The sequence below is a fragment of the Sapajus apella genome, unplaced genomic scaffold (assembly GCF_009761245.1).
Source record: "Sapajus apella isolate SASKATOON/1434 unplaced genomic scaffold, GSC_monkey_1.0 scaffold89, whole genome shotgun sequence".
Classification (NCBI taxonomy): domain Eukaryota; kingdom Metazoa; phylum Chordata; class Mammalia; order Primates; family Cebidae; genus Sapajus; species Sapajus apella.
The window spans coordinates 7,564,604-7,591,727 of NW_022437029.1; the positions used below are offsets into that span (position 1 = coordinate 7,564,604).

The 27,124-nt window shown below is 35.9% G+C and overlaps 1 long non-coding RNA gene across 1 annotated transcript in view; it reads left to right on the top strand.

Annotated features, from left to right (window-relative positions):
* Positions 1-2,445: 2,445 nt before the first annotated feature.
* Positions 2,446-27,124, top strand: part of LOC116534819 — a 99,823-nt gene continuing 75,144 nt past the window's right edge. Inside the window, exon 1 of the long non-coding RNA XR_004261884.1 lies at positions 2,446-2,613. This is a non-coding gene — a long non-coding RNA (uncharacterized LOC116534819). The remainder of the gene's footprint in view (positions 2,614-27,124) is intronic.

Consider the following 27,124-nt stretch of genomic DNA (forward strand, 5'->3'; position numbering starts at 1 on the left):
TCTTTCTGAATTCTTGCTTGGATTTAATTTTCTTTTCAGACCAAATTAGGATCTGTTTAGTACAGAACCATACAGCATCAGATGGATTTTCGTTGGAGCAATTGAAACTTCATGTGCAGCAGCCTTTGTTCTGAATGTGATAATAAAATGTGAAGTTATGTTCAGGTGAAAGTAGGGCAGGGCTGCCTTTTAGAGATTTAAAAAAACAACAAAAAATGCCCCAATTTTCTTTTCACTGTTATAGAGATAGCAAGAAACCTCAAAAATATCTATCTCAGATCATCTTAAAAACAGAAATTCTATAAAGAATATGAGTAATGCCACCTGCGTGGTTTTCATTCCAAAATCATAAAGTCCTAATTAATGCATTCCAGGTTTTGTAAACTAGCTGTATTTTATTCTATCAAGTCATGTACTGGCACAACACTGATCGATTATAATCTTGTTTTACTACCCATAGATAGTTTAAAGGCCCACGTGAAGACTTGTGTTTGTGTCTCATGTGATTCACACTAGGAATTTAATAAGAAAAATAAAAATTAAACATCATGAAACATTTTATAGTTCACTATTGTTCACTAATTGGTAAATGATTTATATGAGAACATGATTATTTTTACTTTAATTAAATCTGGTTACCTAAAATAAAATATAAAGATGAAATTATTTTTACTAATGTTGAAAAAGCGGGCTCTATTCAGGGCTGATTCCTGAATAGAGGAATTTTTTCCTCTATTTTCCTATACTGTCTACCCAAAGCTGGACACACAGCTGAAATATATGGCATTTTGATAATGTATAAGAAATGATTAGAGACTTAGTTTTCAGTATGACAGTAAAAACAGCATATAGAAACAAAGGAGAAATGGTTATGCATTTTTCCTAAATCTATGTGTGTGGGGTGGGGATGGGTGTATTTGGATACACACTTACATACCTGCACACACATTCACATACAGACACGCATGCGCGCGCGTGCACGCACACACACACACACACACACACACACACACTGATCTGTATTCGCAGGAAGACACAAAGCTGGCTACTACGTAACTGTTATTTAATGAACATTTTCTGAATGCATTGCATGCAATTATTATTGGTATTATGTTTCACATTTCTGTAAGCACCAACATCATGCTCTGAGCCATGCAGAATGACGGAACACTACATCACATCTGCCCTGTAGGCTCACAATCTCAAGTCAAGAAACTGACAAATATCCTAAGCCTGGGGAAAAAGGGAGAAAGACGGGGACTAGTATTGGGCAGAGATTAGGAATGTATAACACCACAGAATTTGTTTCAATCATCTTTGGCTCTTTGTTGTGATTTAGCTTTAGTTTCAGACAAAAGAAATATATCATCAGTGGACCTTTGTGAAACAGATACATAAATAAAGGAATGAGGAAATACCTTATTGTGTAATTAGTTGAATGTTCTTAGCAATAAGGCACATATATAAAACTATATGAATATAGGAGTGAGATAAATGAGTGGAAGTGACAAATTATATTGAAAATATGCCAAAAGAAAGTTAGACTGGGGCAAATATAAGCAAGGAAGACCTGTGGATTTGTCTGAAAGATTATAGGAAATATATGCTTATTTATTTCTGGGAGTCAAAGTCATTTTAGAAGATGATTTCCATATATGTGCTTGTGCATATATCTAAAGATCTTTAGATATATGCACAAGCACATATATGAAGATATTTAGAATGTTCCTGAGAACCTATGACCTTACCGAAGGGTCAGCTTAGTTCACCATGTTTGTGTTTGCCTTAGCTTAGACTGTTAAAATAAGTAAATATATTCAAGACATCCTGAGGCCATCTTACCTGCACTCATACCTTTTTGTTAATGGTGAACTGCTACCTAATCGTTACGTGTAATATGTTTTTGCTCTGCTTTCGGGATGTTCAATTATGCTAAAGCAAAATAAAAATTTGTCTAACATGAGTCATAGATATGCTCTTGTGAGAAGAATTTATATTTTCAAAAAGACAGGTTATAACATGGAGGCGCATTCAAATGCCTAATTTGTTTCTCTCTCTTTCATGCCCATTATATCTTCTTTATTTTCAAATAAGAGAGAAACAAAAGCACCGGCCGAAATAATAGTAATAATAATAAAGTAACAATCCCTGTCATTTCTGTTAGCCATTAGCAAACTATTGACTCCATCATTATTTAATTTAAATCAGGTCGCTTTGAGTCAATAAGAGTTCTTGATTGTTGTGGGTGCTGTGGAGAGTAACAAGAAAAAAAATGCTCTGAAAATCTAATCATTCACGGTGTAGTGTGTTGACTAAACCCAGGCTGCTATTAGTTAAGCATTACATCAGTGATTAAAAGTCTTTTGGGGTGTGGAATCGGGCAGCGTCACTGGAGCTGAGAGCCAATCTGCGAGGGCTCTTAGGGCAGGCACAATCATCCCTCGCTGCTGTTGCAACTTTGGCCCTTGCTGCCCCATTGGCGCCTGCTGCTGTTTTAAGAGCATCAGAACCCATCGGCCAACCTCCAGGGAAGCACCCCTCTCCCTGCTTGCTTGGGGCCGAAAATCCCGACCCTCATGTTTTTAAAGAGAATTGGGATCCTATGTGAATAAGGTGAGGAAAAGATGCAAAAAATATACATATATATTTCAAGCATTATGTTGGTTCTGTTTTGCTTGGAGTTTTTTTTTTTATTTGTTTTAATAAATTTTATTGTGTATATTTAAGGTATACAAAATGATGTTTTGAGATGCGTATATACAGTAAGATGGTTACTATAGTGAAGCAAATAAACACATTCAACATCTCACATAGTTGTCCATTTGCCCCTCTGTGGCAAAGCAGCTATAATCTGGACTATTTAGCAAAAGTCCTGAATACCGTCCACTGTAGCTATAAATAATAATGATGGTCTTTATACGGTATGTTAGATCTTTAGAACATTTGTTCTACATATCTGTTACATTTCCTTTAGGCTATATCTTCTCATTTTCTCCAGCCACTCTCAACTTTTGAAACCATGGTTTTATTGCCTATCTCTGCATATTCGACTTAAAAAGACCATGTAGAAAATCGTGCAATATTTTTATTTTTGTGTCTGGCTTATTTCACGTAACATATGTCCTCCAGGTTACCCATGCTGTGGCAAATTACAAGATCTCCTTCTTTTTTAAGGCTGAATAATATTCCATACATATGCACACTATAAACACCACACACACGCACACACACACACCCCACAGTTTATTTGTCCATTTGTCTGATGACGACCACTTAGGTTGATTTTGTATCTTGGCTATTGTGAATAATACTGCACTGAATACAAGAGTGTAGGATGTTTACTGCTGGAGACTCCGTTTCTTTTTGGTATATACCCAAAAGGGAAATTATTTTTTAATTTCTTTTGGAACCTCCATATTATTTTCCATAAGGGCTGTGTTTTATGTCTTTGTACCACCTAAAATTATTTCTGGAAGAAAGGAGAGCTATAAAGAAATAAAATTCATAGTCACCTTTGTATCAACCACAGCATCCTGCACAGGATTGTGTTTGCTATAAGCTTAATATGTGTACACTGAATAAATGAAAAACACTGTATGTGGCTTGTTGGAAGTCTAGAAAAGGTCTTATTTAAGTGATTGTAATCAATACCCATGTCACTATACCCTACTGCTTCTTCTGTATTTAGACTTCCTTTTCTTATTTCTTCCCTCAAAATCTACGATAATTCACAAAGTTATCAATAATAACAGCAACGAAAGTTTCATTCATCACTTTTGATCAAATGAAATACTTATTCAGTTAAAGTGAATGTTTGAGTAGGTTTTTCTGTCTTCCCATTCTCACTTCAATGATAAAATTTAAAGTTTTCAGTAACAATGAAGAAAGTGGATTTTAAATTTTTGTTTCTATCTAAAATGAAATCAAATGCAATAAATAAATATGAAAATATTAATTACTGTATTTCACTAACTCTTATTGCAGGAAGTCCTTTATCATGGGGATTTTATTTTAAAAATTATAAGACGACACAAACATTGAGGGAAAATATTTCTTCAGAGGGCCCTTTTATTTTTTCTTAAATTGTTTAATGCTAAATTTGTTTGATATTTTGAGGTTCATTCAGCATCATCAACATTATTCTTTAATATTCTGAGATTCATTCAGCATCATCAGCATCGATGGGCCCATTTAATTTTTTTAACTTAAATGTATGTAATGTTAAATTACTTGTCTTTGAAAGCTTCAAGACATTCAGCAATAGCACTTGAGCTATTTCAATATGACCAAATAATCTTTTTACTATGTCATTATGTTTGCTGAGTTTATTTCTTTAACTTTTTGCCTCTTGGTGTTTATCTTATTTTAGAGAAATTAATTTAGGAGTCTACACATGAAATTCCTTATAATCCATCTCATCGCGAGTAGATTGAAATTCAACCAGTGTCTTACTTAGGGTTTATTTTACAAAATAAGTGGAATTCACTGGTAATCTTCAGAGTGTTTCTCTATACTGTTAATCAGCTAAACATAACCATCAATTATAAATGCAAATTTTCAGGGTTAAATTGAGTGTTCAGATGCTGTAACGTAGCTTTTATTGGCTGTACATTGCCAAGTCTACACAACACAAAATAAAGTGTTGGGTTAATATTTATTTTTGAATTGGTGCTCTACAGAGATCTAATATGGGGGTAATTCAGGTCAAGAAAAAAGAAATAAAAATGTTACAAAGGCAATAAGAAGAGTTTTTTATTTGCGTATTTTTGCATGAATTATCTGGATTATGTCAACCATGTAGACGTCTGTCTAGGAGTAGGATCTGGGAAGTTTATTCAAATGTTGACATTTGCGGAGAATACTAACATGAAGACAGTCCAGAAATCAGGAAAACAAATTTTCACATTTGAGAAAAAGAAAAAATCATGGAAATTTTGGATTACTTTTATGTAGATTCATTGCTCACAATTTTCTGGTGAAAGCCTAATTAATAATCCATCTTCCTATTGAAATTTTGTAAAGAAAAATAGGCAGAGCTTAATCATACAGCTCAATGTTTTCCTTTTTTTATCAACATCTCCAGAATAAAAATCATTTGTAAGCTTTACTAGCAGTATACCATAGTGACAGGCTTCCAAACAAGGAGAAATAATTTATTAGCTCACAATGTTTTTCCAGCCTTCCCTACCACCCCACCCTGAGGTGGTGTATAGGTTGTGCAATGAATAAATTAAGTATATTTCCTGCCTTGTGCTTGGCATAAATCATTACTTTTCCAGGACCAAAGGGTGAGTGACTATTTGCAACACTACTCTGAACTAAATAAGCTTTGTAATCAAGCAGAGTGGAGAATTTACTTTAGTTTTGAAAAATATTTATTTGCAAGGTAACTGTTATGGTTAAAAGCACACTTTCTATTGGGAAAATAAAAGCACCTTAAAAAGAACAAGAGAATTAATCCATGCAAAATCAAATTGGTCTACTGAATTTTAACTTAACGTAAAGATTTTTTTCCCTTTAGTTATGATTACAGCTTTTACACAAAACATAACATATCCATAATGTTATTTTTATTATAATTATTTCAGTTAATATCTCAACTTACAAGGAGGATTTGCTTCACAAAGATAGTTATGCACATGTAAAATATATCTTATTTCCTAATATGCTGCTTCATGTATTCCCAAGGAGACTGACTATTACTGAAGAATATATTTTAATATGGGACCACTGAGTAAATGTTTTAAGGGAAGACAATTAAGCCACTTGTCGATGATGTATATTTACACATTACATTTTATAGCCGTTTTACATCTTAATAAACTAAAACAAATGACATTTTCTCTTTAACAGAGATTTTAGGAAAAACAAAGATCACAGTCTCCTCTCCAGCTCCTTTCAAGCTCCAGGCATTACTGAGATTTTCGAGTCAGAGCAACAGATGCAAGCAGTACATTGCACCACAAGCAAGGCAAAAAGGGTCTAGAACTCGCTTTTTTCATCCACAGTAAATCTTGGATAAATTTGGAACAGAATGATTCTCCAAAGTAGAATGTGTGTCATGGGGTGAATAACCATCTGAAATAATAATAATAATAATGACTAACTTAAAGCTGATTCAAAAATTAAGATAGTAGCGAAAATTCAATTGACATAGCACCATTAAAAATGATGTCAATGATAATTCTATGAACACGGAAATGTGCCCATAATATATTTTATCTGGGAATAACTCGTTGCAAAAACCCGTATGTACATTAGAGTAAAACTTTCCTAGATTTTCACAGACTTGCAGAAGTAAATGTGGAAAAAGACATTCCGAGATTTCAACAATATTTATTTCTTAGATTTGGATGATTATTACTTCTTGCATGCTGTATTTTCTGGTTATCCTAAAACAATTGGAGTAGCATTGCTTCAGTAATAAAAACTAAGTTACTTTGAGATTTTGAAGCATATGTTAATTATAGAATCTTTTCTTTACAGTTTAGCATCAGGATTTTCCAAATTGCCAATATTTTATTGGTAAAATTAGCAAAGCAATTCATTTATTCCTACATTAACATACTCATTTGTTTTGTCATCCATTTATTTGTTCTTCAAATATGCATATGTTAACTGTTGTGCCAGGCAGCTGTGAAACAGCAGTGAAAATAAACAGGCATTGGTCAAACCCTCATGGAGCTTCAGTTGAGCTTTGGTTAGGGTGTCGCTTTCTAGTTTTACGGAATTTTGTAGTCACTACTCTGTATTTAATTTATGAATTCCACTCTTGAATTTTTATCTAGCATGATGTGAGAGAATATTTTCCTTATTTGTCTAGTGTAGTGCCTTTGAGACTCAAATGTTGTTAAGGAAAGAGTGTGTGTGTGTGTGTGTGTGTGTGTGTCTTTGTGTGCGTTTGTGTGTCCTGTTTATGTTTATCTGACGCATTCTCAAAGAAGAGCAACAAAGCTATAACAAAGAACTGCATATTATCAGTTCATAGACACCAAAACCTAAAAATAATAAAATTTTAACTGAACCTAATGTTTAGATACTATTCCAGAATCCATGAGAAGAAAAATAGAAATATGAGCAATGACATGACTACAAATATTTTACTACTTAATCTGTCAACCAAAAATACTAGAATTCCTTCACTGGATTTTGTGGACGAGACTACTTCAAGAGCATCTTGAAATAAATATTTTAAAGTGACTTCTTAACCAAAATATATTATGTTATTCATGCTTAATAAATAGAAAAAATTATGAGTTTATTTTTATTACTCTAAATGGTTTAGCTACGATAATTATTTGTAATTTCTGTTATTAAAACAAAGGATAAGCAGAACTGAATTTCTGAAAAGCTTATAATTTTTTAAGTTCTAATAAATATCTCCCCATTCAGAGACCCCTGGAAGTTTCCCTTGGGTCATGGAGACATGCTGTGTTGAGCACACCTGTACCAGAAATAAAAATGAGAGTCACCCTGGGTGGAACCAAGAGGGGAGCTTGTCTGTGACATGCAGGATTCAAAACAGTGTGCTGCTGCTTCAGACTGTAATCTACCTGGAATTTTCAGTTTGGTAGTGTACAGAAAAGAGTTTTAGAGTATTGTCTGTTTGTTGTTGACTTTTTTTTCTTCTTTGGAGAAAAGATATGCTGTATGCTTAATAAATATTTATACATTGTAATAAATAATACAACACACCTTAGACTAAGGCAGTCTGGCAAACAGGTACAAATAATTTACCAGACCACATGTTTTTTTTCTTTTTTTTCCCCAGGACCATCGGGTTGGTTGGCTTATAATTTAGGAAAGTAAGAAGAAAATACTCACTGTTGCTGGATAAAAGAGTCATGTTTGAAAAAAAAAAGCAGCTAGTCCTGGCATATAAGACTTGACCCTAATCCTCCTGGATGACTTTAGTACAGCACCTCCCATCAACATCTGCAGTTTTTTTTTTTGTTTGTTTGTTTGTTTTTTTTGTTTTTTTTTTTTGTTTTTTTTGGTAAATTTCTTGTTAGTCAGATATACCAGAGTAATTCTTTTGGTCCTCATATTTCTAGTTCCAAAAGAGCTAGAAACGACTTACTACCCAGTCAAGGTGCTAATTTCACACACCATGTTTAGTCTTTAACTAGACTGTAGTTGAGCACAGAAATCTCAGGATTTATACAAGACAAAGCAAAATTTTAGGAAAAAGTACTTTTTCATTGGTGCATCCAAGATAGCAGAGTACATGTCAAAACTTTGTCTCTAAATAAAAACAACTCTCCATTCTGTATTCTAGAAAATTATTCTCTCTGGACATAGAGAGATACTCTTTACTGTACCACATTCCTTTAAAAAAAAAAATTAGAAGGAGGACCCACTTGATTTCTGATACGATGTCACTGACTGGTGAAAGTTCTCAATTCTCAGCTCTGGGCACTCTACTATTGGTTAAAACACTATTCAGCATATGGTCGGTTCAGTGAACTCTGGATATAACAGGGGGAAAAAAAAGGAAACCCAAAATTGGCTGTCTAAGATACCCCTGTCCTCCATTTCTACCAGATCCAAGAACCTGCTGTTGACCAGAATCCACCTACAGAGAATTTGGGTGAGGGGTCTTAATAAAAAATGAAATCCTAATTGGAGCTGACCTTCAATGAATCACCTGCATGTGAAAAAAAAAAAACATAAAGAAGTCACTTCTCCTTTTATCTGGTCCCTGCAGATTCTTTTCCAGTTAAGGGTGGGAAAGAAATGCTGTCATTAGGATACTGAGTCTGGAAGATAGGCAGGCTGCAGGAATATCTTCAGAGAATTCTCTATTTCACCCTTCATACCAGAGCCTTGAAGTCATTTGAAATAATAGACCTATTCTTGATTATATGTAATTTAAATATCTCATTAAACGGTAAAAATTCAATATTATGACTTCTCTCTTTTTACAAAAGGGACTTTTTAAAATTGTTAACCTATATGTTATTTTCAACATGCTGCCATAATTTTAATGATTCTCCTTGTTTTGAGGAAAAATGTTGAAATTTTACCACTAACTGATGATATACAGAAAGAAATGGACATATAAAAATCTTGCAACCAGTATGTTAAGTCTGTGCTTTGAAAAGCATTATCAAACAACTTTAACACCAAACGAGAGACTGGACACTTTAATAAGATGGTGGTGAGCATGACAAACACGAGGTGCTAGTCCTGATTTCACAAGGTTCTACATATTGAAAAACTCACTCTGTTCTTGGGAAAATAAGCAGTGGCATGCACTCATGACCACACTTGGCACTTACTGTATGGAGCTCAGCATCAACCACTATTGGGGTTCCAATTAGATTGGAACCAGAAGTGAGAGCCGGAGATGGGCTAAGTGGGGAGCTGTGGGACACTATGTCCAAGTGGGTTGTGTGACAGGGGCCAGCTTGTGGGCCAACGTGGATTCTGGAAGGGAAATGCATGGCATTATGTTCATCCTTGCTCAATTTTACTAGTTGGTTTTGACCAGGTTTTTAAATTTATCCATTACTGGTATCTTTTTAAAAATTATTATTGAAAAGTAATACCATTATTGCCTAAATTTTAGAAAATGTTGGAAAGTAAAATAAAAAAAGTAAACTTAATCCCATTATTTAGAGATAGCATTTGAAATGAAAGTATGTTTCCGTCCAGTCTTTTTTCCTCCGTACTACATATTTATACATACACACACAATATGTATACATAAGGTTTTATCTTCCTTTAAAAAATGCCTTGGCACCAATCTTTAAAAGCAGGCTTTCATGGTGGCATAACTTTCCCTTTATTATGTTGTAACATACATAAAACTTTGTTTTTGGTTGTTGAGAATAATTTCACTAAGACTCCTTCAAAACGTAGTTCTCTTACCCAATATAAATTCTTTATCTTAGGTTATTCTATTCTCTAAAAATTAAACTACTGTCAATATCCAAATGTTAATTTCAGTTGCCTTGTTGATAATACCATTGAGGAAAACAACTAGAAACAGAATTTTTTCTGTTTCTCACCAAGCAATTAATCAAGTCTTGGTAATTTTTATTCAAATACTCTTGTATCATGCTGTTAACATTTATCTGTCATGTCCAAAAGAAAAGTCTGAGAGTCATTGTTTGCCCTAAATGCCTGGCTGAAATCAAGTTATACTCTGTCAATGGCATTCTCCTCATCTACCACTCATTAACCATATCAAAAATGGAAATGAGTTTAGTTTGGCATAACTCATAATGTCATTTGGGAAGAAGGCAGAGGGAGCTGCGCCAACATTAATGTGCACTGTGTGAATCATTTACTTTAATTTCAATTACAGCACCAGGATGAGATATAGGAAACTTTTCCTGTAACCGCTCTAAGCTCTGGGATTTAGCTTGGTTAGCAGAACAATTTAGATAGCTTAAGGACCTTAATTTGGAGCCAAGATGTTATGGATAAGGATACAAAATAAACAGTGGTCTACGGTGTCTGCAGGCATCACAATAGGAGAATTAAAAGCTAGAAGGAAAACAGCAGGACAATTTGTATGGCTGAAGGCTGTACATTAGCAACTTTTATGAAGGACATTTTATGAAGAATGGAATGGATCAAGGATAGCACCGGAGACTAAGTGAAGAGGTCGGAAAAGTCTGCATTCCCGGGAAATGAGGTAGGGAGAGGAGCACAAAACAATGCCTGTTTCTTTTTCTTTTTGTATCTCAAAGATTTGGGGTTGTCTCTATTTGGTCCAGACTCTTAACTTTTTTTTTGCCAATATCTGAAACTTTTGGCCAGTTTTTCACGGCATCTCCTAGAAAATTAGCCACTGTAGTCTTGAATAACTAAGCTGAGTGTATTTTATTTTTCTTTATAATTTCCCTGTTTCTCCATAAGTGTTCTCCCGCTGGTTTTGCCTCTTCTCTCAGAAGTCTGAAATGTATGTTTTAGCCACACTTTGTATTGGTCAAGATTGATCCCACTTGACATTGACTAAGGTTGCCTTCTGCCCCAGCACCCACAGCACCTCCTCCTGTTTAGAGGACCGTGATGGGTAATTTTAGGTATCAACTTGACTGAGCTAAGAGATACCCTGATAGCTGATAAAGTATCATTTCTGGGTGGATCTGTGAGGGTGTTTTCAGAATAGATGGGCATTTTAATCAATAGACTGAGTAAAGAACATCTTCCCTCATCAATGTGAGCAGCCATCATCTGACCCGTTGAGGGACTAAGTAGAGCAAAAATATGGAGGAAGGGAATATTCTTCTCTCTTCTGGAACTGGGACGTTCATCTCCTGCCCTCAGACATTGGATTTCTTGGTTCCCAGGCCTTCACATTTCAGGACTTATGCCAGAGGTCCTTCAGTTTCTCAGGTCTGCAACTTCAGATTGAAACTTACACAATCAGCTCCCCTAGTTCTTACACCTCAGACTCAGGAAGAATTACATCACCACTTTTCCAGAATCTCCAGCTTATAAACAAAAAAAATTGTGGGATTTCTTCGTCTCTATGATCTCATGAACCAATTCCCACAATAAACCTCCTTTTATGTATCTATGTATGTCTTACTGTTTCTTTCTTTGGAGAATCCTAATGAATAGAGAACCTTTAAATCTATAGCATTCTACTTGCCACTGCCTTCCTTTCTTTCTTTCTTTTTTTTTTTTTTTTTTTTTTTTTTTTTTGCAAAACAGAGTCTTGCTCTGTCACCCAGGCTGGCACACAGTGGCACAATCTCAGTTCACTGAAACCTCCACCTCCTGGGTTCAAGCAATTCTCCTGCCTTAGCCTCCCTGGTAGATGGGATTACAGGCATCTGCCACCATGCCCAACTAATTTTTATATTTTTAGTAGACATGGGGTTTCACCATATTGGCCAGGATAGTCTTGAACTCCTGACCTCGTGATCCAACTCTCTCGGTCTCCCAAAGTGCTGGGATTACAGGCATGAGCTGCTGTCCCTGGCCTCTACTGGGTACTTTCGTATATCCTGAAAATTGATCTGAAAGTCACAAGCAATGCAAAGGCACCTAGCATATGAACATGAGGTCAGGGGCCATGTGGATAGTGTTGTACCTATATTTAAGGCTGTAGTGTGTAACTATTCTGTGATTTGCCAAAGACAATAAAGTAAAAAATGAGCTAGGAATAAAAGCCATAGCTCCCAAATCTCCCCACTACTTTTAGAATTTTCAAACAGTCTACCTACATTATTGAATGACACAATATATGAATGACGCAAACTACATAGATATGCAATTTTATTTATTTATGTATATTTTATGTGTAATCAATATCATTACCTAGTTATAAAAACAAGGGCAATATTACATATACTTTCAACATATTTAGAAAAATGGTTAATTCAAATTTCATATATTAAACAAAACAGCCTCACACCAGTCATCTATCAGTGTGGATGGCAAGCTACAGCCATCAGACCAATTCTGCCCCACTGCTTGTTTTTGTAAATAAAGATTTATTGGAACATAGCAATATGCATTCCTTTTTACATTTCCTATGCCTGCTTTTGTGTTAAAACAGCAGGACTGAGTGACTGCCTGAAATATTTATGATGTGCTTCTCTACAGAAAAGGTTTGCCAAGCCCTGATCTTTCTGATTGAATTTACACAGAAATTCAAGTAAGGGAAAATCTCATACATAATGAGCGTGAATACCTGTATCTGTCTAATTCGAATGGCTTTATGAGTCGGAGAATGCTGTCTTAGGAAAATGGGATTGGATGGGCCCATTAAAACCTTCCATTTAGATATAGGGAATATCTGTCCTTACTCTTTTGTTAAGCGTGTAACCACCTTTAAGGAGTCACATAATCGCCCTCTTCCCTCCCTAGAACGTCGGTTCTCAAGTACAAACAATATGCTGCACGCTGTGCATGGCTCTAGAAAAATAACCATAAAAATATACTGTTATTTTCTTTGAGTAGTTACAATTTTACTTACTTTATCAGATGATTATTTTTGTGGCATTTTCATCACTGGCACCTGAGCTTCCAAAAGATGTGTGTATTATTATTTCAACATTCTTCACTGTGTTGAGAGATAATACATATCTTGATATTATTGAATTAATTTTATAAAGAGGCCATTAAATAATCAATAACACACATTAATCCAAAAGGACTTCTCATTCTTAAAGAAAATGACCTGAAATCTTCTGCATTGTTGCAAAACAAAATATGTGGAGAAAGGAATTTACATAAAATTAACCTGCCAGCATTCATTCAACCAGCATTTATATAGCACCTGTTCTCAACTCAGAGAGTAGAAAGGCAGTAGAGTCAAGATCCCCATCTCTTAGGATAGGATCAAATGTACAAAAAATTATATCAGAAAACACTTCAATAAGAATAGATGGGGAAAGGCATCTTTCACTTTGTATTTCACTTTGCATGGTCAGAGGAGGCATAAAAGACCCAAAAGGCAAGAAGACTTTAGTTGATCTAGCAGAGGAAAACATCTAATGTCAAAGTTCTGTTTGCTTATTTCATTGGCAAAATAGCTCAGTGAGGAGAATGTAGGAATTGGAAGCATCTTTCTAACAAGAGGCTGCTGCTGTCGTGCTGGCACTGTCCCCAGCCAGCAAAGCCAGGAGGGACAGGATCTTCGTGCTCCACTCTAAATACCCAAGAATGTTAGCTTCCCTCAAATGCCGCCTCCATCTCTCTAGTTTTAAATGTCTATGATTCTATGATTCCATTCAAATGATCAAAAGGAATTTTCAAAGTTTAAAATAATGCCAGGTTTCACAATTTCAAATATTAGTAAAGCTTTGAAGACTGTCGTGACCAACTTTCCCTGTGCAGATGATTAATGGTGGGTTTGTATGCCCCATTGGTCTTGATGCATCTCTGACTTAGGCTCATGAAATAGTTTTGTTTAAAGATGAGTTAAAATCAGCCAGTTATTTTCCAATGGTAAATATGGTTTATTTACAAATCCTCTTAAGTTCAAATATTCAAAAGTTTCAAGTAAAAGTCTTGAAGAAATAGGTTACACAGCCATTCACCATGTTGAACACCCCTTCTCACACAGTTTGCACTATGACAATAGATAAATGTACAACGGTAGTAGGTTCTAAAGAATTCTTGCCTAGTTTCATTTGTTCATTCATTTACTCAACGCATGCATAATTAATTATGTCCAATTCTGCTTCTCTACCTCCTGCAATAAAAATTTTCCCACTGATTTTTAAAATTTACCTTTAAAATAAATAATTCATCCATAAATGTCTGCTTCACTACCTTTTCTTTTAAACTACAGTTATTTGTGGGCAAAGAGACATGATCTTGTAAGTGATTAATGAATCTCTTAATTTTCTGATGGTACCAACTAGATAGTTTGAGAACTTTCCATTCTCTTCTCTCAGCTACCTATGCCCAGCTGCCAAGCCTAACAGGACTGTGTGGGGCTAGTTAATGTCTTCACTCTCCTATACTTTGGGGTACTAAACTGTTGTCATTTTTAAACTGTTATATTAATGGTGTAACAGCATGGGGTTGGCTTTTGGGATTGGTTTATTTATGTACCATAATACCCTGGACATTTTTCCACATTGTTGCAAATCATTTGTTCTTTTGTGTTGCATTACTGAACAGAATTAGGTGCTATGTATATACCACAGCTTGTTTAACCCTTCATCTGTTGAAAGACATCTGGACTATTTCTAGTTTGGGACTATTCTAAATAAAGCTGCTAAAAAATTTGTGTATTTTACGTAAACATACATTTTAAAATTTTTTTCTGGGATAAATGACCTAGAGTGCAAATGCTGGGTTATATGGTAATCGCATCTTCAGTTTTATAAGAAATTGCCAAAATGGTTTTCAGAGTGGATGTACCATTTACTTTCCCATGAACAATGTATGATCCAGTTTCACTGCATCCTCACTAGGATTTGATGTTGTAACTATTTATGTTAGTTGTATTTTAGTCATTCTACTAGTTTTGTAGAGATATCCTATGTTGATTTTAGTTTGCATTTGTTGATGGCTAATTACTGGACATCTTTTCATGTGCTTCCTTGTCATCTGTTTGTCCTCCTCCTTAGTGAAATGTCTCTTCATGCCCTTTGGCCATTTTCTATTAGGACTGTTTGAGGTTTTTTTGGGTTTTTTTGTTTGTTTGTTTGTTTTGTTTTCTGTTGACTTTTGATAATGTTTTGCAATTTCTTTTTTTCTGAGACGGAGTTTCACTCTTGCTACCCAGGCTGGAGTGCAGTGGTGGGATATCTGCTCACCGCAACTTCCGGCTCCCGGGTTCAAGCAATTCTTCTGCCTCAGCCTCCTGAGTAGCTGGGACTACAGGCGTGCACCACCATGCCCAGCTAATTTTTGTATTTTAGTAGAGATGCGGTTTCACCATATTGACCAGGATGGCCTCGATCTCTTGACCTCATGATCCACCCGCCTCGGCTTCCCAAAGTGCTGGGATTACAAGCATGAGCATGTTTTGCATTTTCTAGATACAAGTCCTATGTCAGCCATATGGCGTGCAAATATTTTTTCCCAGTTTATAGGTTGCCTTTCCATCCTCTTCCTAGGGCCTTTGGCACAGCAAAATGATTTAATTTTGATGAGACCCAATTCATCAATTGCTGCTTTTATAGATTGTGTTTTCAGTGTCAAGTCCAAAAATGCTTTGCCAGGTACCAGATCTCAAAGATTCACTTTTATGTTTTTGCTTAAAAGTTTTATAGTTTTTTATATTTACTTTTGATCCATGTTCCATTTTAAGTTCATTTTTAGATCAAATATGGGGTTCAGCTCAAAGTTTATTTTTTGCTGTGGACATCTAATCGATCCAGTACCACTTGTTGAAATCAAGTTTTCCCTCCTCCACTGAATTCCTTTTTTCACTGTTTTCTCCTAAAACCAGTCAACATATTTGTGTGGGTCATTTTCTAGTTGTCTGTTGCATGACATTAATCTGTGTGTCTATCCCCGTGCTATACTACACTTGATTACTATAGCTACCTAATAAGCCTTGATATAAGCTAAAAGGATTTCTTGTACTTCATGCTCATTTGTCAAAGTCATTTTAGCTATTCTAGGGCCAGTCCTTTCCCATATACACTTTAGAAAAAGCTTGTCTATGTCTATATAAAACTTTGCTGGGATTTTTAAGTAAGCATGACATTTGTCTCTCTTTCTCTCTCTCTCTGTGTATGTATAAATATATATATATATATATATATATATATGTGTGTGTGTGTATATATGTACACACACACATATATAACTATATGTAATTAGTTAAATATATATAATAATTTTTTTCTGAGACAGAGTTTTACTCTTGTTGCCCAGGCTGGAGTGCAATGGCACGATCTCAGCTCACCACAGTCTCCACCTTCTGAGTTCAAGTGGTTCTCCTGCCTCAGCCTCCCGAGTAGCAAGGATTTTAGGCACACGCCACCATGCTGACTAATTTTGTAATTTTAGTAGAGACAGGGTTTCTCCATTTTGATCAGGCTGTCTCGAATTCCCAACCTCAGGTGATCAGGCTACCTCAGCCTCCCGAAGTGCTGGGACTACAGGTGTGAGCCCCTGCACTGGCAAATATATATAATAATTGTACCCCCTATTTCACTCATTATATTGGTGACTTTTATCTTCTCTCTATTTATTTTAGAGGTTTATCAAGTTTTTGAAATTTTTCAAAGAATAATTTGTTTCATTGGTTTTTCTTTAGTTTTTCCTATTTTCAATTGTATTGATTTGGTTTTGATTTTTATTATTTTATCCCTGTTGCTTTGTGTTTACCTTGTCCTTCTTTAACCTAGTCTTGAGGTAGAAACTAAAATAGGTCATGCAAATATTGAGTCTGGGAATATCAAACTTGCAGGGTGGACTGGCAGGCTTGAGAACAGAAGAGCTGATCATTACACATGTAGTCTATAGGCAGCCTGCTGGGAAATTCCCCCTTGCTTGTCAAGGCTGGGCTTTTTGTTCTATTCAGGCTTTTAGTTGGTTGAAAAAGACACACCCACATTATGAAAGGCAATCTTACTCGATGATGTTCATTAATTTAAATATTAATTTCATCCCAAACACCTTGCACATTAACACATAAAATTAATCATTACAATAGTGTAACTTTTCCTCTCATCACTGCATCAGCAGCATTCTACATATTTTGATCTTACATGTTTTTATTTTCATTCAATTGTATGTATCTCTAATTCCTTAGGGATTTATTATTTCACCTACAGGTTAATCTCTTTGTGTCTAGAAAGAGATTCCTTTCTGTTTCTGATTTCTGGTTTGATTCCATTATGGTCAGAGAAAATACTCTATGATTTCAATTTATTTAAATGTGTTGAGATTTGTCTATGACCCAGAATATAGTTAATCTTAATAAATATTCTGGGAGCATTTGAAAAAAGTAATGTATTTGTTGCAATAGAGCATTCTACATTTCCTTCCGTCTTTCGCTGTTTTAAAAGAGAAGTTTGCTATCCTGAGAATGTATGTTTTTATAGGTAACTTGTTATTTATCTTTAGCTACCATTAATATTTTTTTCTTTAACTTTAATTTTCAGCAATTTCATTATGGTGTGTCTTGGTGTGGAGTTTTCTTTTTGCTTTAGTTTAGTCTTTTCGGTATTTGCTCATTTTCATAAATATGCATACTTATGTTTTTCATCCCATTTGGAACATTTTCAGGAAATACTTTTTTAAATATTTTTTCGGCTTCACTCTATTTCTCCTCTCATTATGAGATTCCAAATGGCTCATTAATAGTCTTCCTCTTTTTTTATTTCAGTCTATTTTCTCCCTGTTGTTCAAGTTGGGTATTCTATTGGTATGTTCTCAAGTGAACTGATCCTATTCTCTGTCATGCCTACCCTTCTACTGGGCCCATCAGAGAGACTGCGTGTGTATGTGTGTGTGGTGTGTGTGTGTGTGTGTGTGTGTGTGTGTGTGTGTGTATTTGGGTGGGGGAGCGGTGTTATTATGTTTCAGTTTGCTAATTTTCACTTGACTCTTTTACGTAATATTTATTTCTTTGTAGTTTTTTTTTTATTTTTAATTTGTTTCCAGAGCATTTGAAATTGCTAGTTGAGGCATTTTTATGATGTCTGCTGTAAGATCCGTGTTAGATGATTCCAACATTGAGTTCATCATGGGATTGACATCAAATAATTGAGTTTTCTCATTCGAGTTATGATTTTCTTGTTTCTTGGTATGATGGGTGATTTTCAGGTGTATCTTGCACATTTTGTCTATCATGTTATGATGCTCTGGATCCTATTTACATCTTTTAACAGTTAATTATTCTCTCATGTTTAGCACACGTTTGTGGGATGGTGTTTCAGTTACAATATAATTTTTCATGCCTTTTCGGCATTATTTTGGTCTGCTTGGTTTGTCTGATGCTGCTCAGATTCACACTGTTCCCTGATGGTGCCTTCTAAAGGGGCAGAAGAGGCCTCCTGCCATGTTTTTGAGTGTCTCTCAGTGGGGGAGGCAGCAGGCCTGCCTGGGCAAAGAAGCTTTTTAAGACAGCCTGCTTATTTTAGCTGTGTTTGCCAGCTCTGAAGCTTCCTGGTCGGGGAGTGAAGTCTCAAATTCATGGGAACAGAGGGTCTGCCCTGAGTAGACACATGCGATAGCAGTACCCACTGCTGCCCATTGGGAGCAGAGAGTGCTGCCCGATCCAGGCCTTGCTCGGGTTGTGTTGCCATCTCTCTGTTGTTTCTAGGGACGGGACAGAAGTCTCAGGTCTATGGTCACAAAGGGGTTTCCTTGCCTGATCCTCCTGTTGTACATGTTCATGGCAAGTACTATATTAAAATAGCAAATATTTCAATATTTTGGTATTTGTAGTAGCACTAAGCCAAGTTGTTTGAGCTTGGAACCTCACATGTGGAAGCCCATCCAATCACTTGCTGTTGTTTTTAAGTGTCTATTAACCTTTACAAAGATGAAGATGATTATATCTAATTTTGGAAACAGGATGTGATTGTGTCACTAAGCAATTCTGTGAAATTCAGGGAGAGGAGATTGACTTGCTTAGAACTTTTTCACTCCAGAATTCTGCCCCTATTCTTGGTCAAAATGACTATATCTGTTCAACATGCTATAAAGAGTAAAGGAGAAATCATGAATAGCCTTGCAAAATCACCATTTTATTGCAGAATACAGAAAATGCAGAATATCTCTTCTGAAAACAAGAGGGAGATATTGAGCATTGGTTGTTCAAACAGAGAATGAGGCAAGTGAGTATCTTATTCAAAGTCATAAAAGGGCAGGACTGCTTAGACACTGTCTACCCCTGAAATTCACTCACACTGTTTCTTGGTTTGGCAGCATACTACCATATATGTCATAAAAGCAAAAAGGTAACTTGTATAAGTTCTTTTGTAATTTTTCAGGGAAAAGACATCCTTTGGCGATCTGGGATTATGTGATTTTGGGCCAATGTTGTTAAGGCCTTTTTGTAAGAAGCTTATGATGAAAGGCAAGCCATTAGTAATGTCAGAGCAGGTCAATGCAGCCACTGAAGTTAATTATTAAGTAATCACTATAAATAAGTATTTAATATTGCCCTGTGTTTGAAGAAAGAATATACCTGTAAATCCCACTGTGAGAGGAGATTTATATGAAATGTGTATACAAAGATAGTGATCTGAGGAAGTGGAGCTTATAATAGTTCCATTTTTCTTTGATATACTGTCTGTAAACACACACATACACAGATACACAGAGACACACACACACACACTCCACAAACTCCATTTAAGTTAATAGAAAATGCCTAGTTATAATATTTCAATGTTGTCTTAAAACATTACCTCTTATTTGCATAACACATATTCAGTCTTACTAAATTAAGCACATAATCACTTATTAAGATAACTTTCCCCAGTCTATTTGGCTACTCTGGAAACACTATGTGGTGTCAGTAAGGTACTAAAAATCTTCAGACTCTTACTTTTCTTCTCAACCTCCCATTTCTTCTCAATTTAATATGTCTAGATGTGATCACATCACTGCCCTATCCCACCCTGTGTTATATTGATGAATATTTTATTTCTAAGCCATCATTGCTGCATTAAAAAAGAAAACAAAATGTAATGTAATAGCTGCAGGTGAAAATCATTATGTATCCTGATCATCTGTGATCACAGAGCATGGTAAACTTCTTTGAGGCAAAGTTTAAAACCTACAGTGGGTCTAGGTCTCATGATTAAATGTTGAAGCCAAAGATTTTCATTTCCTATATAATTTTAGTATCTTTCAGAGCTGTATCGCGTTTGTGTTAAGGCAACTTTCTCTTTGATTGCTGAAGCATTTCACCCTCTCTAACATGTTATACCCCATTGACATGTTTTCTTTTCCATCATTTCTTCTGAGAACAGTCAGCAAAAATTGTATTCTAAAGTGCCCTGAGAACAAGGGCATTGATCTCCAGTTGGAGTTTGAGGCCACCTTCCTCTAGTCACTCTCAGCTGTGATTTAAGACATCAGCTCTAAATTATTTAGCAGTGTATAAGTATAAATAATTCACCAGTCAACAACCGAAGTGACAGCCCATTAATCAGCCTGTGAACATGGGCACAGGTGTCAGACGTTGGGCTGAGTCCTGATGAGGTCAACATGCTCAGAGCCCTTCTCCTTTCCTTTCCTTCCCTAAGATGTGACCCATCTTGCTTGTGGATTGAATTAATTGGGGTTCATATTGAGAGATGTGCTCAAGAACTCTAACCTTCAGAGATGGAACCAAACTCTCTTACCAATGTAGATGTAGTATAGACTTTTTTTATACTGACCAGTTGCTACTGTATTATGATATCACCAAAGGAGATGTGTGGAAAAAAATAAATTAAGGGATAACACTTTACAAGAAAGTTGTGATTTCTTAAATAAAATATGTATGGTAATGTTGAATGTTTACATTTATTTTTATCTTCTTGTCTAGGCAGTTGGTTTGTAAGTGTTGACTGATTATTTTTTGAGTAGCTACGTTCCCTTCTTTCATCCATGAGTTCTAGTGAAAACATGACAGTTTATTTCCATAACTTTTGGGTGTTTTGTTTATAATTTAGATTGTTGATAGATTTCTTCTCTACAATAAGGTTACTGCCTCTCCTAAGTCTATTTAGCCTGGTAAGAATGTACAATACTTCCTATAAAAATAATAATTTACATTAGCTTAAATTTACTCAAAATTTATACACAGACAGATGAAGATATGCCTTTAATAAAATTGCAGACTCTTTACAAAAGGTGAACTGGTAAATTCCAAATGATTGCATTATGATACAGACCCTTCTTTTAGATAGTAAGATGGAAAAGAGTTAATAATCTGCAGAACAGGTATTTGCAATGAACATTCTAATAGCCTCTGTTCCTTGCTTCCAGGTTCTTCTCCATTAAATCTCTGAAGGCACAAAGGAAGCCCCAAAGTTTGGTTCTGCCCTCCTTCCCCAACAGAACGCTTCAGCCCTGTCTCAGCTTTGGGGTCTCCATGAGAAGGAGCCCCCAAGGGCATGGCATCTCTCTGCCAGGATGAACCTTTATGGGCCAGAGCTTCACTCTGACCTTTATGGACTGAAAAAAAATGTTCCTTCCCCAACTCTGAGTTGCATTTAGATAGCTGGGCTGTAAACTGCATTTTGTTTCCAAAGTCTTCCAACGCTAAATGAATTGGCCCAATTTGCTTATGTAGCCACATATGCTGGTTTTGAGTGATGCCCAAAGTTCACACTGAAATTTTATTTGGATCATTATCCAAGAAAGCAACATGAGCCCCCTACTTGGGACAAGTCTCCCATATCTCCACGTTATATTCATCTTTGCCCTTGCTCAAGGAATTCTCGCTTAAAGTGAAGCTCTTTGCTCAAGTTTTGCACACAGCCAAATTTTAGTCTAGAATTCACCTGTAGTTTCTTCAGGCACAGTGATTAGTCATCTTTTAATTATCTAGCCTACATAACTATCCTTATAAGAACTGATTATGTGCCAAGCAACAAGGAAATCCTTTTGCATACATTTTATCACTTAATTCCCCTCATGACACAAACATGTTAGCAAAAATGGAGTAGATTACCAAACTAAGTAGTATCAGAGTGGGGATCCAATTTGGGTCTGTTGATTCCAATGCTCATGCCCATAAACACCAATGTGTTGCTTCTAGCTCAGTATAAACACTTACCAGCATCACTTCCTGACTTCCATCTGAGATACCCCCTCCTCCCAACTTTATTCTTATTGTCCCTCTATTTCCTTCTCCAATGGAGTCATTTCTTTTAGCCAAAGCTAATGACTCCAGTTTTAAAAATGCCTTTGTTTCTGAAATCTGATAATTATTGTACTGATTGATTAGTCTCTTATTAAAATATTTGTGAATCTTTATATGATTGAGGTCAGGTGCTGTTCTGCTCCCTCGTCAATAGTTCATTTTAGTATAATTTGAAGAAATAGTGTTGTGCCCCTAAGTCTGAATTAGACTGTGTAACAAATTGCTTTCTTGTGTCTCTTAACTCCAAAAGGTAGCTGCTGGTTTCTGTAGCTCTTCTCTTCCCATGGGCCTCTGTTTCACTGGGGTGGACAATGCTCCCTTAGGACACAACTGTGCATCATATTTTTCCTAAAAGTTTGTCAGTAACAGGGGAAATCAATCTGACGGATAGCACAGACAGAGTGTAAAATACTCATAACAGTCTTGGGCCTCTCCAGCATAAGGACTTCCTTGTGGCAAGTTTCCTTTAGGTTCTTGTTTCTTGCCAACTTCCTGGACCTCTTCTCTTTCCTGATGCTCCTCATACTTTTTTTCTCCTTGAACTTCTCTGCCCTAGTCCCTCTTTCTCTCTAAATCCCTGGTTGCCCATAAAAAGCCTGACACTTCCGATTTAGTGAGCATTGCACACCAGATCTGTCTTTTTTTTTTTTTTTTTTTGAGACAGAGTTTCACTCATGTTACCCAGGCTGGAGTGCAATGGCGCGATCTCGGCTCACTGCAACCTCCGCCTCCTGGGTTCAGGCAATTCTCCTGCCTCAGCCTCCTGAGTAGCTGGGATTACAGGCACGCACCACCATGCCCAGCTAATTTTTTGTATTTTTAGTAGAGACGGGGTTTCACCATGTTGACCAGGATGGTCTCAATCTCTTGACCTCTTGATCCACCCGCCTCGGCCTCCTAAAGTGCTGGGATTACAGGCTTGAGCCACCGCGCCCGGCTCAGATCTGTCTTTTTTTGGCCTGCTTTACCCCAGCTCTGCCAAGAACCAAATCTCTTTCAGCCAAAATCATCTGTCAAGAACTACACATGGTACAAGGCCAGCAGATCACTTGAGGTCAGGAGTTCGAGAGCAGCCTGGCCAACGTGGCGAAACCTTGTCTCTACTAAAAATGCAAAAATTAACCAGACATGCTAGGGGGGACGTGCAATCTCAGCTACTCGGGAGGGATTACAGGTGCCCTCTACCACACCTGAGGCAGGAGAATTGCTTGAACACGGGAGGTAGAGGTTGCAGTGAGCTGAGATCGTGCCACTGCACTCCAACCTGGGCAATAGAGTGAGACTCCATCTCAAAAAAAAAAATTGTGTTTTAATCCATAAAATCAGCCATCTTTATAAAGAATGAATTATGCTGTGCCTCTATCAATCATTTGTTGAGTAAAGGAATGCGTTTTCTTGTACTTATCATTAATTTTGGCATGTAATTAAAAATGACTTGTATTGTAAGGGTATAAGATTACTCTAGCCTATATCCTTTTTAAAATTACCCATTTGGGAACTTCTAGGACAACTCACTGAAATGGCAGGCCCAGGATCAAGCAACAGTATGTTACGCAGATAGTTACTAAATTTTGCTCAGCAAACAATTGTAGTCACCTATTATGCTAAAAGCACTGCTAAAATGAGCAGAGAGGCTGTAAATTCATACGAGAGACATTCATGCCATTCTTTACGTGGGAAGCTTCCCACACCACAAGTTTTCCACCCAAATAAGCCCTGACTTTCATTAAGCTTCACCTCATAAGCAAGGCTTCACCTGGCTTTACTTCCATGCCGAGCTCTGTGCTACCTCAATTTCTCTATGTCCAGTGCCTAGCACACCATCTGGGACAGAATTGACAATTACCATGTACTTGTTCAATTAATTAATATAATGATTCTACCATTTGTGAGTTCACTGCTGTAAACAAAAGCACAGCAGTCTTATCCAAAGAGAAAGCAATAGCAGTTAATTATCTCTTAAAAAAAAAAAAAGATACCACAGTCAATGTTAGCTTTTAGTTAAACAGACATTGAATATTTTGTCCAATATAAACTATTGATTGTGTATTTTAAAAAATACTTTGGTTTGTTCTATCATTAAAATATGTCTCTTGTTTCTTCATTAATTGTTCACATATTATCACATATTCAGTAACTTTGGGCCATTTATGCCTGAATAGTTGTAAGAAAATATGGTTTATCAGTGAAATAAATGGTTACCTGTCCAGATTAGATGGTGATTGGTGATAGAGTAGCTGGAGAGAATCTCTTGTCATATAAGAAAAACTGGGCCAGGTGCTGTGGCTCACACCTGTAATTCCAGCACTTTGGGAGGCAGAGGCGGGCGGATCACCTGAGGTTGGGAGTTTGTGACCAGCCTGATCAACATAGAGAAACCCCATCTCTACTAAAAATACAAAATCAGTCAGGCATGGAGGTGCATGCCTGTAATCCTAGCCACTTGGGAGGCTGAGGCAGGAGAATAGCTTGAACCTGGGAGGCAGAGGTTGCGGTGAGCTGAGATCTCGCTATTGCATTCCAGCCTGCGCAACAAGAGCAAAACTCCATCTAAAAAAAAAAAAAAAAAAGAAGAAGAAGAAAAGAAAAAAGAAAAAACTATGAGGATGTTTATAATATAAAGGGATCCATTTCTGTAAAGTTTTAAAACACAGTCACACTACCAAAACTCAAAGTAAGGCAAACTTTTGCAACAAATAACAAGATAAATATTTTAGCAACATCTTAGACTTTTGTAATTGTGGCTTTTTTAGGCCTACTATTCAAATAAATGAAGAAAAACCTTTGTAAAATGCATATGATAAATCAGCATCTTTATAAATATGTGCTAAGAAGCCTGTACTTTTAACTATTAAACTTTATTGTGTAATGCTTAGGAACATATAAATGTATTGGGTTAGAATCTATTTAGTTAATAGAAGGTGTATATTTGAAATGATGGTTTCAGTAGCCTGAGTTCTCTCACAGCTACAATATTTCCTGTGTATTTTTTTTTTTGGCAGGGATAATAGTAATTTCTTAGTGTCCACGTACTTGATGTGTCCTCATAGAAATGCTTCAGACTCCCAAGAACGTCCACTTCAATCTTGGGCTCAGTGCTTTAAACTCAGTTCTACATGAAAACATGTCATTTTATTCAAGAAAATTTTATCTTGGTGAACATAAGATATCTCTCTCATTCATAGACAGTATATAGTTGAAAGATTTTCCCTCTGTCTTCTCTTCTCCCTCTTTAGAATGTTTTTCCTGGCAATCAGCAGTGAATGGATAAGGAGATGAAATGCAGCAACTCATGAGTTCAATCTTAACAGGCTTCCTAAAAACTTAACAGCAGGTATTTTTAAAATGTAGAACTTTATCTAGACATCTGAGGCCTTATTAATAATCATAGATTGAGGTAACTAAAAGTCAGTGATGTTATACAATACATATTATATAAACTTAAGATTGGAGGTCAGTTTGAAATACTGAAAACAGGATTTTAGGGTTTTGGAATGGAATCTCAGTGTGAAGAGGGCTCTGAAGACAGAAAAGGCAGGTGAGGTACAGAGGTAGAACCTAAATTTCCCTTTTCAATAACACAGAATCTATTGAACCACTATGAACAAAGTGAATTCATTTGATGAAATGAAAACATTTAGGCACAGATAAGTAATTTTTCTCAGAAGTTGCCTCTTCTTAAAAAAGTCAGTCAAGTACTTGCAATTCTATTTACACCATCAATTTATCTCACATTTATGTTTCTACAAACACTATGATGAGTGGATAACACCAAAGGCAGGCAAAGTTGCCACACATTCTATGCCACTGGCATCAAATTAATAAAATTTGGCCATAGTCATGAAAACATAACCCTTCATGCCATTCATCAATTCTACAAAATGCGAAAGTTACTTTTATTCTGTGGTGAAAACAGCATGCAATAAACAAAAGGTATTCCAGGGAACATACTAAATGAATCCCTAGGCTAGTAATACTTCTAACCATTTTTTGTAAATTTTCATGGAACAGATTTCATGAGTAATAATGAATTTCTCCTTGTTTTGGGGACAAGTTTGCAAGATATTTCAGTAGTGCTGGTCCAGACTTAAATAAAACAGTGTAAAAGGTTGTGATACTGACATATTAGCATATGGAACTCAGGAACTATGAAACAGTGGAAATGTACACTAAGTGGTTTCTACTCTGGAACACAGGGAATAGAAAATATTTCTCTTGTGCTTTTAGAACCTAACTCTTTTACAGAATTTGTAAGTTTACAAACCGATTTTTCTTTTATAAAACTTTATATTATTTCTATCATCCAGTAGGTATTCCCCATATTGTCTAAATAAATAAATGGAATGCATAATTAAAATGGTTTACATAAGGACCTCAACTTCTACTTCAAACAAGATGGAGAGGAAGGTACAGCTATGTTTCTCTTCATATACATACATGTATATGTAAGCAGATAAACAGTTTAAGCAAAGAGCTATATTCTAAAATTCAAGAACATAAAAAATGAATCAAAAGACAACTTTACCAAAGATTGTTGAAGAATGTATTTCATGAGTATACTCAATCTCCACTGGATTTGACTTCCTGAAAAAAAGTGTACCATTTATCTTTCTTAGAGTATACAGGTAAGTACATTATATAACTTAAAAATAGGACAATACTCCAAACAAGAAAAAAAGTCTCTTTTACCCTATAGCATAATGCTTTCGATTTGGAGGTCTGAAAAAAACTTTAAAGGTTGTTGAAGTGTATATAAAAAATAACAAAAGGAATGGCAATATAAAATAAAAAATAAGTTTTTGTTTTGTTTTGTTTTGTTTTGTTTTGTTTTGTGATGGAGTTTTGCTCGTCACCCAGGCTGGCGTGCAATGGAGTGAC